Source organism: Ceratotherium simum, chromosome 1 (assembly GCF_057802395.1).
Source record: "Ceratotherium simum simum isolate JZ-2026a chromosome 1, ASM5780239v1, whole genome shotgun sequence".
NCBI classification, from domain to species: domain Eukaryota; kingdom Metazoa; phylum Chordata; class Mammalia; order Perissodactyla; family Rhinocerotidae; genus Ceratotherium; species Ceratotherium simum.
The window spans coordinates 70,255,790-70,269,277 of NC_141900.1; the positions used below are offsets into that span (position 1 = coordinate 70,255,790).

General features: G+C 35.1%; 1 protein-coding gene across 2 annotated transcripts in view; it reads right to left on the reverse strand.

Moving 5' to 3' along the window:
* IMMP2L (inner mitochondrial membrane peptidase subunit 2) overlaps window positions 1-13,488 on the reverse strand; it is an 848,864-nt gene that overhangs the window by 253,493 nt on the left and 581,883 nt on the right. The window lies entirely within an intron of this gene.

The following is a 13,488-nucleotide window of genomic DNA, read 5'->3' on the forward strand; positions in this document are numbered from 1 at the left end:
GCTAGAGGTTGGGGTAATTTGTTACACAGCAATGGATAACTCAATCTTAGTATGTCTAATTTCCTGCCAATAACATTTTAAGTCTTTTGATTTAACAGATCCGTTCCAAAGAACATCTCATCCATCACATAAATGATCATTTAATATGCATTTGAAAATCAGGGAGAGATAAAAATATTTCAATTCAAGTCACATTTTGAATTTAATTACCTTTTAAAAGGAAGGTAAATGCACAAACTAAAAAGATTAAATATACTCAGAATTTAATACTTCAAAGGGAACATGTAGTTTCAATAAGATTTATATTTCACATTATATCTTGCAGAGAAAACAGAATCTTCTAAACCATTTGCATCTATGTACTTATGACAATTAGTCTCACAATTTTTCACTAAATTAACTATTAATATTCTTTATTTTAAAAGGAAATTTGATCATAGTTCTTGACTGAACTGTCCCCTCCACTGAATTGACTAAACATTATATTTCTATAATTTTAATGTCATTTATGTTATAGGAGAGGAAGAACTATTCCTCCACCTTCTAGGTCCTTCTGGTCTAAGAATTAAATTGACGTAAGACAGAATAACAGGAGAAAATCAAACAAAGTTTAATAACATGTATATGTGGGAAAAACTCAGGAAAACTGAATAACTCACCCAAATGGCTGAAGCCACCACCTTAAATACCATCTTCAGCTAAAGATAAAGGAGGATATTGGGGGTAGTGGTTTGGGGCTTCAAAGGGGAGAAAGGCAATTTACACGGAGATGGAAAAGCAAATGTTTGATAAACAAATGTTTGCTGGGCCATCTATAGACAATGTGACCTGAAAGAGAGAACTTTGATAAGAAGGGGCTTAGCAAGGATCCTCCCAGTCTATTATACCCAGAGTTATCTATGGTGATGGCCTGTCCTGAGGACAAGCCTTCTATCTTAAATTCTTATAGGCAGTTAGCGGGTAGGTCGATGTTTCTTTCAGAGTCTTTTGTTCTTAAAAATAATCAAGCTAAAGAGACACATTTTGGGGTGGGAGACACAATTCTGATCCCCTACAATGTACAGCTAGAGTGAGAGATTTGGGCACATTCAAGCTGATGGAATTCATGTACTCTGTGCAGGGCTACTTATAGACCTTCAGAAAATTTCCTTCCCATATCTCTCTGTTTAGACAATGAGAAATGTATAAAATAATATTCAACCTCAGTGATCACCGACGAATTGCATATTAAAACAATGGGATACCATTTTCCTATTATATTTCTAAAGAAGCAATAATAATAATAATATAGTTTGTTGTTGAGGGTTTAGGGACATGGGTTCTCTGTATATAAAGTGTGTAGTCATGTAACATGCCGTTCTGTAAATATGTCAAGATTTTTTATTCTCTTTAACATAACAATTACAGTTTTAGGAATTTATCCTAATGATATGATTATGGAGGTTTGCAAATTTTTAGTTACATGAACGATGTCTATTTTTTTAAAAAAATCAACAAGAATAGATTGGTTAATAAATTATAGTCCATCTACATAATAAAGTGTTTTCCAGTCCTTAAAAATGATGTTAGAAAAGAATTTTTAATGATGTAGAAATATCAACAGAATGTATAGATTGAAAATGCAAACTAAAAAATAATATGTGTATGATGACCTTGCATCTGTAACTATATAGAGAAAATGTGCATGCAATTGTACTGGGAAAAATCAGGAAGGATATAAAACAAAAGGTGGCGAGGGAAGTTCTGTGTTTGATAAAACATATGCCTGGATTTTTGGTTTGGATCACTGGGAATTCCATTAGCAGATGACAACTGTTTGTGCCATATGATAGTACCTGAAAAGAAATTCTCTAAGACAGAGGTGAAACCTGCACTAATTACCAAGTTCCTCCACCTAATATTGATGTGATATTAATGCTAATGAAATAATATAATAAGCAACCCTTATCAGCATAAAACAATATTTTATGCCAACAAGCTTTAAGCTTTTGAGATACTTGCAAAGTATTTTATATTTTAAAATAATCTATATTTTAAGATCATGAGGCAAAATAGAATATGCAAAGTGAGCTATCTATATAATTAGTCTTACGAATTACTACTTAAAATATATCTATAAATTTTAATGTAATATTAAACTCATGAATCTAATCAAATGATTCAAAATGAAAAAAAAGCTATTACTAACATTAATCCCATTACTGCTCAAAATCTATATCTATATTTTAATCATTAGGCTATTGAATGCATTCCTTTGATGTAAGTAGAAGTGGTACGGGAGTTATTACATATTTACATTGTGAAAGTCATCGAACTTCCCTTTGTGTAAATTTTCTTGGCCACTTGCCTATCTCCTAGGAAGTGTGAAGAATAACAAGTGCAGGATTATGCTTTACTTTAGGGATACGATAATAAATACTAAAATTTGCATTTAGATTTGTAATTTTAGTGTTTTCATAATAAGCATTGTTTTACAATATTTACTTCTGGAGCCTGGATTTTAAGCATTCTGTTTTATGCTGATGATTTAATTACACAAGATTTCTCCAGAGGCTTGGACAAAATGCCTAGAATTGTCTCTATACTGTGTAGGTCTCAGCAGATTAGTTTGGTGTGGCAGAATTTGTCTCTAACCAGAATGGTTGTGGGGAGGGCAGCAGGGTCTAGCATAGTCATAATAAAATTTCTATGACCCTTAACGCTCTTATTTTTGAATTTCACTTCCTATTTTGATAGAAATGTTGCTGATTTTACCCTGTGACAGCCAAACAGAGTCCTGTCTTAGGTTTCATTATTTCTGTAACTGATTTCATATTCTTATATGGTTCCAAAAGGTCATAGATTTTTATATTTACATGGTTCAGGATTGGCACAGATTATCATAGAATTAATTTCAGGATTAGAAGTCAGTTTTAGCCTTAGTCTAATATAAACATTGATTCCTCAAAAATACAAGTTTATTGGACACTAATTACATTGCATATATCACAGTGGCATCTAAATTTTAACTCTTCATTAATGAGGTAAAAATAAGAACTAATATTCTGGGAATGTCTTATATTAGGTAGGCTATTTTCACTGTCCTAAATAATGGTCATGCCTTAAACCATGTAACTTTACATCATCATAATTTAAAAAACGTAAGTATTACTAATCATCAAATTAAGATATTGAACGAAAAGTCCACTCAACAGTTATAACAAGTCATATTAAAAAAAGTCATATCAAATGATAGCTTCCCTCCTACTTTTTTTTTTTTTTTTTTAATTTTGGAAAACATTGCCTGGGTTTGACATGATTTTCATAGATGGTTAGAGCTAGAAAAGGCCTATGAGTGTATCTTGCCCATTTTCCATGGCCTAAGTGCTTCTGTTTGGTTCCCTTGAGCCCTGCAAATGCATGGACTGTGGTAAAGGGAGATGGAGTTGGCTGTCACTGTTTCACCTCTGCTACAAGTGCACTGCTGACCATAGGCATGCTCCATAAGCAATCCGGGTCTTGTCTTCAGGGAGGTAGCCCACGTCAGAGGTCCTAAACCAGAAACCAGTCAATCAAATCTAGCTTGTAGAAATGTTTGGTTAATCCATGCATAATCGTATTTTTAAATCTTGAGCTAGCCATGCAAAACAGGAGACAAAAAAATTCTGATTTCTTGTTCCTCTTGAAAAAATAGGAAGATATGGCAACCCCAGGCCCACATTCTTGCATGAAAAAAGTCCACTGGAGCTGAGATGCAGATGCTGAGGATTTGTCACAGTCCCAACCGCTTGTTTCACAAATGTCTAGTGCCTGAGGACATGTTGCTTTGGAAGCCTCTAGAAGTCTTCTACCTCTAGCATCATATAACTACCGAAAGAACATGTATGAAAGCTCTAGCAGAGGGCATAGCACATAGTAGGTTCTCAGTGAATTTTAGAGCCATCTCTTCCTAAAAAAAATTCATAAAGGAGATCAATCAACTCGGCCCAAGCAAATCATTACAATCTTTTTTTCAGACCTACATAGATAGAATATTTATTTCAAAAACCCTCTAATAAAAGGATCTTCAGAGTCTGTTAGAGGGCAAGAAAGGCATTTTAAAGGTTTGATCAAGTTTTATTACACAATTATCTAAAGAAACATTAAAACTAAATATAACAGTATTCATATTAGAAAGTCACAGGTTAATTTTAAATTAAATGGGTATTATCTGTAAAATAAAAATAAAAATGAGTGATTTTCAGCGTAGGATTCTGTATACTTGCTCCACTATCAGTAGTGTGAACTTTGTACATGCAGGTCCATTTTCAATGATGCATTTTTTAAATTCAATGCAGTTTTATTAATTAGTACTCTCAAAGCTTTTTACTTAGGTCAGTATTTCAGCTACATTTTTGCCCCTTGCACACTTCTCTTTTATCATGCGAATCTTTTAAACTTAAAAGTAACTATAGTCTTTCAATGCTCTTTGGGTTCATTCTTGAAATGAGCTCACAAGTGTGGAGCTTATAACTTCAGATATACTTTCAGAAAATGATATATATGTTTTCAGATACATTTTTTTCAGAAAATTATATACATCAATCAACCCCTAACAATCACTTTTGCCATGATATCTCAGAAAATGCTCCAATCCAAGGGCCTCATTATTAGCAAAGAGAATTACAGATGAGGTGACAAGAACCCAGGTTAATGCTTCAAATGTGTCTTCTATAATACCTTATTTTCTTACATAGGGAACAGGTCTCAGGAGAAGGGAGATCCCGGGAAAGGCATCATAGGCAGAGACAAGGATTATGTGTATAGAAAACCTTAATAAGTGAATAGAATTTCAGAGCAGTGGGGCCAATGCTCTGGGGTAGGCTCATTTTGTAGGGTGGGGACGGGGTAGGGAAGGGATGGTTTATCTACTTTGGCTATTCCCTCAAAGCATACCCTACCTGAATCAGGCTACTGAGCAGCAGCAATAGAATCTTTCAGAGAACCCAAGAGATTCCAGTCAGGATTCTAGTGATCTAAGAATGTGGCAGCAGCAACAACAAGCTTATATTTCAGATTTATCTTCTACAATTCCTTATACAAGTAAATGTATTTTAATAGTACTGATGAAACAACAAAAGCATGAACTTTAAAGAATTAAACTATTGTTTATTAATAAAAATTTTTCTTGGTTAAATTTAAGAGTTGTTCCATTGTCACTAACTATGATTAGAAGAAATTTAATGAGCAAATAGTGACAACTGGTCTTATTAGTAAATCAGCCTTGATTATGTAAAATTAATTAAATGTGTATTATGACTCTGACTTCTCTAATTGAAAAGAGATGAAATAGTTTTATAATTGAGTGTTTTGATTCTGAAAAATAAGTGTCTTCACTTAACTATGAAAAATCTAAGGAATTTAGTATAATCATAACAATGAGTTCATTTCTACCAACGTTTATTAATTCAAGCATTTCAAAACATAGAACATTGTAATCTTCAGGTAGTGAACATAATTACAATTATTCCTCTGTCTGTCTAAAATAGTTGTATGTAAATTAATATATATAGCACATATATAAAATGTATGGCACATATGTAATACATATATATGTGTGTGTGTGTGTGTGTGTGTGTGTGTATTCTACCATGCAATATGGAATCATGCTATTTAAAGAAACTCTTCTGACTTATAAAGAAACTTCTGCACTGAAAAATACATTCCCTGATTTATTTATTTTGTAAATCTGGGTTTTCACACATTGAATATGCTTAAAGTTGAACATATCTGTGAAACTGGAGGAGATGAATACTTAACATAAATAAAAATAGTAGCTGTTCTTTTAATATAGACTCCCGAAGTGCAGACCTTCGTACAGTGCTACCATGTTCCCCGTCAAAGCAGGACAAGCCCTCAGGAGGGTCTGAGTTGTTCTTTCCTGTGGTCAGGCTCGGTTTGGCCCTTCTATCCACACTATCTCACTGAGTGTCATTTGCAACCGAGTATCATTTAAACCACGGAATAAAACAAGATTAACTGGTCTTTAAAGGCATTAAAACCCAACAATCTAGCCTCAACCCTAATAGTGCAATTAAGCTCACCAGTTTTATACCTTTAGCTTCAAACAGGTTGGGAAATAGTGCCATATATTTTTGGTAGGCTTGAAGAGTACACAAACCAAAAACTAGCCAGACAGTGCAAGCTATTGATATTTTCTATATCAAGCCATATCCATATCCATCCATAGGGCACCCAGAAAAGGCAGACAACTGAAATGCAAAAATGAATACTACTAGTATGTAAGAGCTGAAGTGAGGACCTGTACGCCGCTGCCCGTGCAAGATGATCGTAGCAGCTGCAGGCACCTGGAGAACGCTACTGGAGGCATAGCACGAGGGCCAGCCTGTCTCTAACAGCCCGCTTGCCAGCTTGCCACGATGCTGGTCACACTGTGGGAGGGGAGATGCCGAGCTTAGGGCAGGGGGTGTCTTGCTCAAAGTGAAGAGAGTGAGAACAAAGGCCATCTTGACCGTTCTACCTGGAACCAGCATTTAACCTCCACCTACTTTTTCACCCATAATTAATTTCTAACCAGGCAAATGTCTGAAAAAAAGAAGACAGAATTATTACCCTTATAAATATGAAAATGAATGTTTTATCCATGGCGAATTAAGCTTTTGAAGGCTACCTAACTGTGTTTACCAGGTGTTTGCCTTGGACAGAAGCTATTAAGTTCACGGGTGCCCATCAGAGCTGTGCACTCCAAACAACATGGCCTGATTCTCTTCAACGTAACTTTCTGTGATCAGATAAAAAGGTGACATATAAGTTGATGTGCGAACCCCTAGCCCTTTTGTCTCATGACTATGGTTACTATATGACACTTTTTAGGGTCAGGCAATAGATAATAAAGAGTCAGATGGGAATGGAGGCATTTTACTGGTTGCCAGCTTGGGGATGAGGGATGGGGGGACCTTCACGACTGAGAACTAGACAGGCAAACACACCTCTCAATGGATACCAGCGCGGAGAGATGGTGCTGGAGGTGCAGGCCCCTCCTCTGATGCTATCACGCTATAAACGCCCCAGAGCTTAGACGATACTCTGACAAGATGGAGAACCATAAACGACAATTTGCCTTGAATCGCCTCAGAAAGCTCTTAAATTTACCTCAATTTGAAAAGAATAAGGTTTCTCTTGCAATAAGAAACTTAAATTCAGTAATGGCAAAATAAAGTTATATATTTTTGCATACCTGATTTTCATGGCCTGAGAACTTGTACCTTTTCCATTTTCTTTATTCCATTGCATATATCTGTGGATTAATATGCTCTCTAGTGACTATAGTGACATGCATTATTAATGTTTCAATTGTGCTACTGGATTCAAAATTTCCTAGTAAAATTGAGTTAGGCATACATGTGAGGAGAGGTAAGATTCCACATGATCACTGAAACTATCCTAATTTCTCTAAAATGCTCAATCTCTTGGAGAATGTTGACAATATGGAGGTCAGAATATGAAACATCTTGGCTCATTTCTGTTCTAACCCTGTTGAACTTATTAATTTTTAAAATATAGTACTATTGTTTTGTGGAAGAGTTCTCAGTGAGGCTCCAATAACTATACACAATTTGCTCTCTTGAAAATGTCAACTTTATGTCCCCAATAGTAGACTGAATAGTATTAGCCAATTGTCTTCAGGAAAAAATACATGAGGTTTGAGATTTTACAAAATTAACTGCAACTGATCACGTTTGAAAATAGCATTATCATTTACTTGCTCAGCTCAACAGCCACTTATATAGCTCTACTTGCTAAGTTAGAAACTTTTTTTATATATTTTATTTTCTGCTATTTATACCGTAATAACTTGTTCCTATGATAGTTTATTTATCAATGCTTTAAACTAAAAAATACTAAGATTAAATTAAATGTCTAACTCCTGTTCTTAACGGTACGCATTTGTTTCTAGGTCTCCTAGTACTGTCTTCTTCCTCTCTGCTGCACAGAGTTACACCGAGCTACAGAGAGTAGGGGAAGAGTATAATGTCTGAGAAGCTAGAAGAGCTTACAATTAGAAAGGGTTTTAGTGGCCGAGAATAAATGTCTTTTGGTGAAAGGAGGCAAGTTGAGAACGGCAATAAATTTGGTGAGGAATTAAAAAGAATTGTTAGAGACTGTAAGGGAACTTTAGGGACAATAGAAGGAAAATGGGGGAGAACGTTTCCAAGGACGAACAGAAGTTACCTTATTAGGGTAAACTAAGCCACAGAGGTACAGAGCAGTGACTAGCAAGAAACACAGCTAAGTAACGGAGAGTGTGGTGCCAATGGATTCACCAAAGAGAGCACAGAAGCACTGACGACTCCACTTGCAGACAGAAGACCCTTGCAATTGCAAAATTTGGTTTCTAGCAATTTAACATAGCATCAGAATCAGAGAAAGTTGGTTATGCTGTTGTTACAATCTTGTGATTGTCCTTTCCCTTGTTAGATTATCCTGGAAAAATCATGATTTGTAAGAAAATTCAGAGGTCAGAATATTCCTAGTTTCATGTGTTCTAGATATAGAACACCAAAGGAATCCCTTTCCAAAATCACAACCATATCTCAACCTGTGATGCATCCTTTCACGAGGCTAAAGATTGTCTTGCTCTTTTTCGTTGATTGTACACAGTCAGCAATAACTATAAAATGCATTCATGTATTTTTTTTATAAAAACTGAGTATGTTGAGGCTACAGTATGCCAGGTGATTTACCCTTTTCTATCATTTTTTAGCATACACATACTGTAGATACTGTTTTTTCCTAGTCTATAAAATTTTATTTCGAATAACGGGTAACCACTTGAAATGGAACATACAATGTCTACACACATGTGTTATTCCTTACAGGAGTCACGTGGATTCTAGATAGAAAGAAATTGACTAATGTGAGAAAGCTCCTCTGCTTTTCGGAGCATCGGTCCTCTAATTCTGTACACACACAAAACGGACTCTACTCTCTACAGCTGTCATGTTGATGCTCTTCGGGAGCAGTACATTTCACAGGCTCTGAAATCACTCTACAGCTCAAACATGATCAACAGCTTTCCTCAAATTCAGAACAGCAGTGAGAGATTATTAAGTCAAAATGGGAGCAAACCCTCATCTTCATGTGTGCAGGAAATTCATAGGGGGCCTGATTTCCATATGGTTCCCACAGCTGAAGCTTAACGAGTCTCTCCCAGACACAAGTACAACCATTCGTAATCCTCAAATACTTCTACAATGGAGTAAAACGAGGCCAAACAGAATTAAAAGAAATAATCTCCAACCGGTCTTACATTCCTGTGGGTTAAATGCATGAAGGAGGCTTTGATTTAAATAAAAGCAGATTCTCAGAAACATATGCTCACCACCCACCATTCTTCATCTGAATGGTAGAAACTTATGAGTTTCTTTTCACTGTAGCATGGGAGCTTTGCCAAGAGACAGGAGCACAAATATCAGCAACTAAGAAAGATCTCCAGTATAAAATATATTTTCAGGCATCTAATCTACTTTAGAGTGGGTTTATAGCCCACAGCATCATGTTTTCCATTGACCACATGGAGAGATGTTTTGATTTATATAACATTATTAAACTCTATTTTGGACTTTTAAATATCTTAAGCCTACCCCCTAAAATAAAATGCCTTTCTTGAAAACATATAACATCACAAAAATATTTCTCACAACAATCCTCTGATTCAGCTTCATTTTAAAATGTAGAGCCCAAAGCCTTGCTGATGCATACCGTGTCTCTCCCACCTTTTATCAGTTCTTTCTTGCCTCTACCATCTGTTGGCCCATCTCTCCAGGCTGTTCACTGGCACTCGGATGCCTCTCTCTAATTCTTTATTAGCACAACTCAAGAAGTGTCTCGGTATTTCCAATTCTTGTTCCCAAATATTTTCTTCAACACCAACCTCTGTATATTTTGGACACATCCTTCTCAGATATCACTTTTTAACTAGATAATATGAAAATTTGCTTTTGATACCAGATATCATTCTCAGAAATAACTTTTTCAATTAGATAATATGTAAATTTGCTTTGGCCCTCTGTTCTATATATAATTATTTCCTGTTATATTGTTTTGTGTTATACATAGGAGGAAAACGTTCTAAACATCTCATTTTTACAATTACAATTCCCCTAATCCTTATAACTACAGGCTTTAAAGATTTAAATACAATATTCAGAGGAGTCTTGTGATGAAGAAGTAGCTAATTCAAATGTTTCTGGAAAAGTCATATTTCATTTTTATTAACTTTTAATACATAAAATATTATCTATTCATAGTTACACTGATCTAATCACATAATCAATATCCTACTGTTGAATTATTAGTTACCGATTTAAAATAAACATGTAACATGATCTGATAAAAGAAAAGGCGAGGAAATGGAACTCAAAGGTTGAAATTCTATAGAACTAATGAGAAGACAAGTAAGGTAAATGACCATACTTGAATCTCTTATAGTATTTTTCAAACTATATCACTACCCTTCTAAATTAAAATCTGTTCCCAACAATCCAGTCTAATCACTTTCAAGTCAAAGACTCAGCTGTTTAGAATGTAGACTGTATCATTGCTGTGGCTGTGTGTGCCTGACCTTCTGCCTGGTGACAAAGAGACTAAGTTAATTATTTGCTGTTTTGAATGGCTATTGCACTTCACCTCCACATTTTTTTAAGTGGTAAAAGGCTCAATTGCTTTATCACCTTAACCTTAGATTTGGAGAATGTACGCAGAATTTCTTAACTGCCAACTAATAAACCATCTTGATCCAGAAAGATAATTTTCAGGACCATAGCTCCTACATGTATTATGCTAGAGTCAGCTGAAGTAACATATCGACCTGGTGGCACATCATCTCCCAAGAGAGCCTCTTCATTTTGAACGTCAGCTTTGGTGCTAAGCTATTCCCTTGATACAGGTGAAGAGACACGGTATTACTGCAATGGGTTATATTGTCACAGTTACAGTGAAACAGTGGTTTCATCAGAAATCTTACCTAACACTAAAATGGAATGCTTTCAGGATAAATTGAATGTGTGTAAATTAATAGTGTGTTGGATTTTCCTATAAACTTTTAGTTACACTAAGCTTAGTAGTATAACTTTATATTTCAATCCTGAAACACCAAACCAGAACAAGAAAATAGCCTTGAAGTAAATGTGAAAATGGCTTTTGCAACGTATAGGTACAGTAGAACTGATACCACTGAAGGTCTAAATGCGAAAAACTAGCCACAAAGCCAAAAGATAGATAGAGTCGGAATCCATCAAGAATCTTCTTAATTCTCTGGAATTCCTTTAATACCCACATCATGTAACATTTTAGAAGTTCCTAGTTGCTGTATATTTGTTTATTTATAGATAAGTCCTGTCTCCACAAGTAGACCAAAGGTGTGAAAGCAGTGATTGTCTTAAGCTTCTCATTGAATCCAGTCCCAAGCCAGTTACTGGTGCTTAAAAAAAAGTAATATGTATTTGATGATGATCAGAGCACAAGAAACATACCAAGATAATTGCTAGTTGGTATCTTATATAAGTGGAATAATAGACTATTTGCCCTATCGTGTCTGGCGTATTTCATTTAGCATTAATGTCTTTAAGGTGTATCCATGTTGTGGCATGTATCTTAATTTCATTCCTTAGCTGTCATTTGCTTGACTGATACTAGTCATTGTTTCATGAATAAGCAAAATTATTTATCAACCTAGTAGTAATATCTTGGTATATTTCTTATGATCTAATTTACAAAGTAGCAACCGAAACTTTGAAAAAACTCATAATTCCTCAATTCTTTCCAAGAGAATTTATACTGACATGAAAATAAATGATGCTATAGTCTGCAGATCTTAGTCTGTAGATTAATAGCTGTGAAACTTTAAAGTCTAGAGTTGAGCCCTGGGAATCTGGAATCCACATTTTAAAAAGCACCGAGGTGACTCTGATGTAGGTGGTCCTAGCGCATCTTTGATAGACACAGCTGGGAACCCTCACATGAAAATTCTATGAAATTGAGCATATTGGCTCCCCACACATTCAATAAAGACATAAGCCATAAAGAAAAGCTGTAAAATATTTCCAAAATGAACATGACAAATAATACTGATTATAAAACATGCACAAAATTCTAAATCAGTTGGAAAATAAAATTTCCTACTAGGAAAAAAGAACTCAACATTCTAATAATTTCATATTTAACTTCAACCTGGAACTGGATCTACAAATAGCATGGAATAACATAACACAGGGAAGAGCAAAACATCCCGTTTCCAGGGTTTCATAGAATATAAAAGCCTCACTCAGAACAGGCACAATGAAGAGAAATTATGATGTAACCGAAAGGGTACGGTACGGAAGAATTTATTTGTTACAGTCATTAACTCATTCAACAAATATTCGTGGAACGACAACCAGGTACCAGGCATTCTGCATGGCACTCGTTTATGAAACAGATCTTATTACAATTTATGGCAATTATGGTATTTTTAGGATTTAGGCCCAAATGCTAGCTGTTTCACCTTGAGCAAGTTATTTACCTCTCTTAGCATCTATTTATTCATGAGTAAAAAGAGGTGATGACAGCTGGCCCTGCTGACCCCCAAAAGTTGCCATAGAGATCAAATAAGCTATTAAATATAAGCTTCTGTGCATCTGCTTTTTATAGACTGAGTCTCGGAATGAGATAATAAAGTATATTGGCAATCTCCAAGGGTCCAATTCCTACTGTAAGTAGGAAAGAAGCTATAATGTCTGAAACTAAGACCACAGAATGATCTTCCCACTACAAAGATCACTATGTAACATTCTGTGAGGTGGGCGTTTCAGTCTATAAAACCCTGGTAGGGTTTTCTGCCACCAAGTAGAAAGCTCAACTCCCACACAAATGTCAAATAGCGTCTTCTCTCTCTCCTTCCTTCCTTCTTTCTACTCTTCCTCCTTCCCTTCTCTCCTTTTTCTTTCCACCTTCCTTCTGTCTTAGAATCTTCTTCATAAGACGTCTCTAATAAATGAAGATGTTATAGATAGATTAAGCCATTTTTAGGCCCAGTAATTTGTTGATTCTTTTCATTAGTTCATGAGCTGTTAAATTGTAGCTAAATGTATTCTTACTGGGCAATTTAATTGCTCCAGTGAAATGCAAAAGTTCAATCAACCAATTTTGTGTGGAAAGTGAAGGATATCCAATTGTTCTATCTGTTATGTATTTTAATTAATTGTTCCTCACTTAAAAACTAGGTAACAAAATGAAAACAATGATATTGTATTAAAAATGCTGGGGACATATAGCAAATAGTTCATATAACATCCTTGAAAACAAGCACAAATAGATAAATCCAAGACCTAAGAGATATTTAAAATAAGCCACTAGAAAGTTGACAAACTACAGACATTCGTCCACTTTTTTGTCTCATATTCATTGTTTCAATGTTTTCTTTCTAGGATAATGGACTATGCCATTTATTGGTATATTTTCTAAGCTTTT